This window comes from Triticum aestivum, chromosome 3B (genome assembly GCF_018294505.1).
Source record: "Triticum aestivum cultivar Chinese Spring chromosome 3B, IWGSC CS RefSeq v2.1, whole genome shotgun sequence".
In the NCBI taxonomy this organism is placed as follows: domain Eukaryota; kingdom Viridiplantae; phylum Streptophyta; class Magnoliopsida; order Poales; family Poaceae; genus Triticum; species Triticum aestivum.
Genome location: NC_057801.1, coordinates 49,172,281 through 49,178,280, shown reverse-complemented (window position 1 = coordinate 49,178,280; position 6,000 = coordinate 49,172,281).

The following is a 6,000-nucleotide window of genomic DNA, read 5'->3' as shown; positions in this document are numbered from 1 at the left end:
GCTTACCAACATCGACGTTCCAAAACAGAACAATGAGTAAGCAACCACTTCTTTTCACATATTAACTATGGTTTTGTTTAGTTTTTTACAAGTGACATAGAGGAAGCTAGCTACTACATAGAAGAAGCTAGCTAACTAGAAAAGTTCTTTTTTTCAATTTTTTGTTTAGGTTCGACTGTGGTGTTTTTGCTCTGACGATAGCAAATGGATGGGAGGCAAGGGTTGTTCCAAATTTCACAGCGGAGGATATTCCAAGCATAAGGAAACAGTTGACTAACGCGTGGGTTGACAACGCCAACAACAAGGCTCCATGGAAAAGCATACTCAAGTTAGCATAGGTCAGTTTTTTCCCCTCACGCACACTACATCCCATGTAAATTCATGTGTTCTTTTCTTTTGCTCCTTTTATGAACTTTTGGAGTGCCGGTGGGGGAGGGGAGGGGAGGGGAGTTGCCTGCATAAGATCTTGGAGCAGGCAACTCAATTGCATAAACATGCAATTTAAGCTTTACCACGAGGCAAGTTGTTCAGAATAACCCATAAAAGACAAATAATATGATCATTACATAACCAGGGAATTGTTGCATTTTTAGCATTGCAGAATCTTGTGTATGTAAGTTTTTCGACCATTATGAGGAGATCAAGGGTGTCTACGGGGCAATTCAAAGCACACAAATAGGCAACTCAAAACTTATAACCAGGCAACTAAAACTCTAGTGTGAGGCAAGTTAGCCAGAAGAAACTGTAAACCAGAAAATAATAGTTTAGGATGTTCAAACATACAGACCCACAAATAGTTTAATTTGTCAATTTCATTCGACACATCTTTTCAGCCATCTGGTCATTGTTTGACCATTACACCAATCTGGTCGGGCAGCTTCCACCATTGTGGTTAACAGAACCACAATAGCTGCACTTGTTCTTTCTCTTCAGATGCAGCTCAAGTGCTGATTGAATTCTTTTTGACTTTGCCCTCCCTTTTGTTGTTGATTTTGGAGGGTCTCTAGGAAGTACAGGGCCAAGTGTGGTACTAGGTCTTCCAAACTGTGGTTCAACCATCGTAGTACCTTGTGCGGCAGCAACAGCTGCATGTAGAGATGTCGTACTGAGCGGCTGGTGCGCATGTCCACCAGGAGCTTGCACAATAGGAGATGGAATTGCATTGTCGTTTTCTTCTTGTGTAGTTGAAGAACCTGGGTGCTGTCCATACCTGCCATCAACTGTTGATGATGATGCAGGCGATGGTGCCAGTCCAGGAATAGCCACATAGGTTGTGTTTGCCGCGGCAGGCCCCCGTGGTGGTTGTACAGCCCCCATAGTTTGTGGTGCAGGCCAAATTGCTGGTGTAGGACCCACAGGAGGTCGCGCAGGACCTCTTGCTAGTGCTGTATGCATCAAAAGTTGTGGCGCAGCTCCTCTTAGCGCTTGCATAGGCCTTGTCATTGAAAGGTGCGGTGCTGCTCCACTGTTTAGTGGCACATATCCTGACAGTTGCTGTACAGGCCAGCAGCTTTGTGCGGGAGGGCTCCTGGGTAGTGGTACAGTCCCACTGTGCATCACTGCAGCCCTGAACGCTGTTTGTTGGTGTCCATCCTCACTCATAGAGTTGCCAGCTAGTTTTGGTGCCTTTTTTCTCTGCGGTGCAGAACTAGGTCGCTGCTGCATAGGTCGAGAAGAGGTTTGTGCAAGTTCCCTAGGACGCACCGCCGGGTCACTAGTTGCCTGAGTGTTACTCGGCGGTGGCGCAGTAGTATGTTGTTGTTGTCTAGATCCAGGACGCACCGCAGGCCCTTCAGGACGCACCGCAGGGCCAGCAGTCGCCTGAGAGTTACTTAGCTGTGGCGCAGAACCTCCAGCTGATGGTGGCGCAGAACCACTAGAGGGCCCACTTCTTGGTGCTGCTGTTTTCTTCTTCTTTGACATGTTGAGATTTTTGATTTCATGACGCGCACCATGCATATGTTTTTTTACAATATCCGTTGCAGCATCCGATGCACTAGCAACCCGGGCAAGACTACCAAAATCCATCATCAAATGTGCATGCCTGAGTTCCTTCTTCGACTGTGGTGGCATCTCATCAGGTTGGTCTTCGACAGCAGGGGGTGCGTTGGGGATTGCCATAGGTGTCCATCTTCTAAGTATGTACTGCGCTGGGATTTCATCAACACCAAGTTGGTTGAAAACTTTCAAGATATGGCAGCAAAGCATGCCGTCCCTCTGAATCTTGCAGCAGTCACACCTGTAGTCTCCAGCACTAGCTTCGACCGTGACAAAATAGCCCCTAGAACCATATTTGGCAACCCACTCTTGATTGGGGTAAACCTCATACAAGTTTTCACCATGTGGTCGCACATTGTACCTTGTAGTCAACTGAAACTCATCACGAAACTTCTCGTACAAGTCCCTAGTATATGATCTATACGCCTTCTTCTCTATTGGGTAAGATGACCACATTTCAGTCTGTAAATGTGATGTCCTGTAGTCCTTTGAACCCTCCCGTACTAGTATGTGTGTTTGGATTTTCTGATATTGCTTCACAAAGTTCAGAATTGACTTGTGTGGGTTCACATATCGTTTAAGGACAGCATTGAACCCCTCGCTGCGTTGAGTTGACTGCAAGAAAGGGAAGAATCGGTGCTTGAAGTAGCAGGGTACCCATGTCTCTCTGTACTTGTATAGATTCTCAAAGTGAGAGTCAGTCATAGCCTCATACTTCATCATCAGCTCAGTCCACCCTGCCTCAAATTCTTCCGGCGTCAAGCTAAAGTCAACACAGGTGTTGAAATCTTTGGATAAGCCAGGGTTTCGCCCCAGCAATGCTCCAAGCTTTTCTTGTGCCTTTTTCATAATATGCCAGCGGCAACAGCGGTGCATACTTGTAGGAAAGATCTTTTTAATCGATTGTGCCATTGCGATGTCTTGGTCGGTTATGATGTTGGTGGGTGCTACATTATGCATTGCCTCAAGGAAGGGTTCGAATAGCCAATCGAAGCTTGACGCCAACTCTTGCCTAACAAACCCACAGCCCAACATGAATGACTGCCCATGCCTGTTAATCCCAATGAATGGTGCAAAGGGCATGTTGTACATGTTAGTCATATATGTCGTGTCAAAGGAGATGCAATCATGATAAGATTCCACGTACGCCTTCCTTGCTGCACCATCGACCCAGAAAATATTCTCAACCCTGTCTTCCTCATCATATTTTATCTTGTAAAAAAAATCTGGATCCTCCCTCTGCTGATCTTTAAAGTAAGGAACTGTCTCTATCATATCCCCTTCTTTTGTATCATCCTTGTTCAAGAGCGTCTTGAGGTTTGTAATGTGTTTTGTGCTATAAGGTACAATGAGTTCTGTCCCATAGAAATCTGACATGATGTGCATCATACGACCTGTTGACAAGAAAGTCACAATGGTGGTCAATCCTTTATCCACACAAAAACAACGCCAAAAACAGCTTCTTTTTTTGTTTTCAGCAAGGCAACTCAAATGCAAAGCTTGGGCAATTCATGAAGCCATACAAGCAACTATAACCGTACGCCTCAGGCAACACATGAGCAAAATACACAAAACAAACCAGGGGGGTAACTATGCTTTAGTGAGCAAGTTTAGGTTCAACACCAAATTTATTTTATAAAAAAAAGTAGGCAAGTAGGAACTTTTGAATTGAGCAAGAAATATGTAAACATTAGGCAAGTCCAGCATCCAGAAACAAATTAGGCATTTTATCTCTTTTTGTACTGTTATAAGCAATTTAGTGTCAATATAAAGCAACTAAGGCATATGTTTGAAGCAAATTAGTGTCATGTTTCAAGCAAAATCAAGCAACTTGTTGATGGGCTAAGAAACAACAAAACTAGTAGGCATGTCCAAGTTCTTAAAGTTGGAAGATAGTGGGGGGAGGTGGGTGTGCTTCAAAACCTGTAGTCAAATTGCAGTTATGAAGGTGAGTAAGGAAGGCCCTTTCTTCTGGCGGTATCCCTTGGTGTGATCGCAAATACTTAGTCAAACATGGTTTGTCAATCAACGGATGGTTGTGTTCGCTAACAAAGTAGATCACCTCCCATCTGCCATCTATTACCTTCACAATCATCTTAGCTTTGCAACCAGTTTGTACAATTTTATCTCTTTTTCGTTTCTTGTTGCTTTTTTTGCCCTTACTATCATCATCAAGAAAGACAATAGCCTCATCTTCATTATCATCTTTTGCTTGTTCAACAATGTCATCTAGCACGGGAATCTTCTCTGCTCCTTCGTCATCAACATCAGGCTTTCGAAACTTGTTGCAAACAAACTGTTGTTTTATCAATTCCCCAGTCTTCATATCCTTCCTTGAACTATTCATTTTGATTGAAAACCCCATCTGCAAGGAATATGCATTGTAATACACCTTGGCATCTTCCAAAGTGTCGAATCTCATGCCCACGTAAGGCTCCTTGGGCTGTGACCAAGCTTCATCATCATTTTCAGCACCCAAACCATTACCAACAGTGCCACCGGTATCACCCGCAGCACCTGTGCCATCAAGGGTATGAGCATCACTACCAGCTGCTATAGCTGTAGGTACTTGTGTACTGCCCGGAGCACGCCCCCCATGACTGGACTGCTGATCCGTCTCCATTGCTTCTGTAGCCGCACCATCCAGTCTTTGTATGATAGGGGGATTAGGTGATTCCGCCACAAGTTCTGCATTTCCAGTAGCATGTTGTGTACAGTACAAAGGATCATCATTATTTTCAGCTGGTTCCTCATTTAGGTCAATCATCGCCAACCTGTGTTTATTTTATTGAGAATATGGGAAAAAGTAAAGCAAGTCAGCAGAGGGATGGAAGCAAGTAGCACAGTAAATTCAGGCAAGCCAATAGCACACCTGCCCCAAGCACACAAAAATAGCTCAATCATGTTCAACCTGTGCATTTTTTCAACCAGAAAAATTAAAGCATTTTTTTGTTGTTGAGGCAAGCTAGTACCACACTAACGCAAGCAAACAACTCAGCAACGCAAGCACACGAGATTCATAAGATAGCAATTGAACATTAAGGAGCCAATTCAATTTGCACCATCAGGCAACCCAAACCATATAATCAGGCAAGTCAAATATATATGTCAGGCAATATATTATTTTTTCAGGATATGCATGTTTTCATGTTTTGTATGAATCATGTTTTTGTGCACTTGGTCTTATTTTGTTTTTTCTTAAACGCAGGCAACAGTTGATTCCGGGGGAAGCAAGCATACTGCCATGGAAGTGCTACTTTGAATTGCATTCACAATGGATTTCACTCCCAAACCAGACAGATTAGAGGATGTTTAGTGTTAGGAAAAACTTAAGTCAGAATTATGGGCATGATTGCTCTTTTATGTTCAGACTACTCCTGCTTTTCAGTACCTGTGTTTTTGTGTGTTAGAAAGAACTTAAGTTGACTGTTTTAGGTTTCATCTTTTTTACAGCAGCAAGTTTGTGTGTTTCAGACTACTCAGCATGTTTTGAAGTAACGTTTTCGTCGCTGAGATAGCTGTTGGTATATGGATTTTCTTGTTGGCTTTTTCCCCCTTTTTGCAGGATGAAATACTAATAATTTTGCCACTGTATCCTGGCAACTTTCCAGCTTTTTCTTGGACCATGGTGAAGGATATGATACAACAAAGGTAAATTGTACTATGCAACTGTCTCTTTGTGTTTTAGTTCCAATTTTAGTTACATTTATTTTCTTCTAGCGTTTTTTCAATACTGAAACCAAGGGGAATCTTTCTCTAGTTTTCCCTTTCTCTTACCATAGCGATGTCAGTATATCATTGTCTTATAAGTTTCAAAAGTGTTCATGTTTTGTCATGGCAGAAGTTTTTCAAAGTTTTTGTGCATACAAACACTTAGTTGCCTCATCATAGCACTGTTTTTGCCCAAACAGAATGTCTTTTTTGCACTGTTATAAGCAATCAAGTGAACCGGAATACATCAGAAATAGATCATGATCAGTTGTTTCTCATCGTCTTAATAAG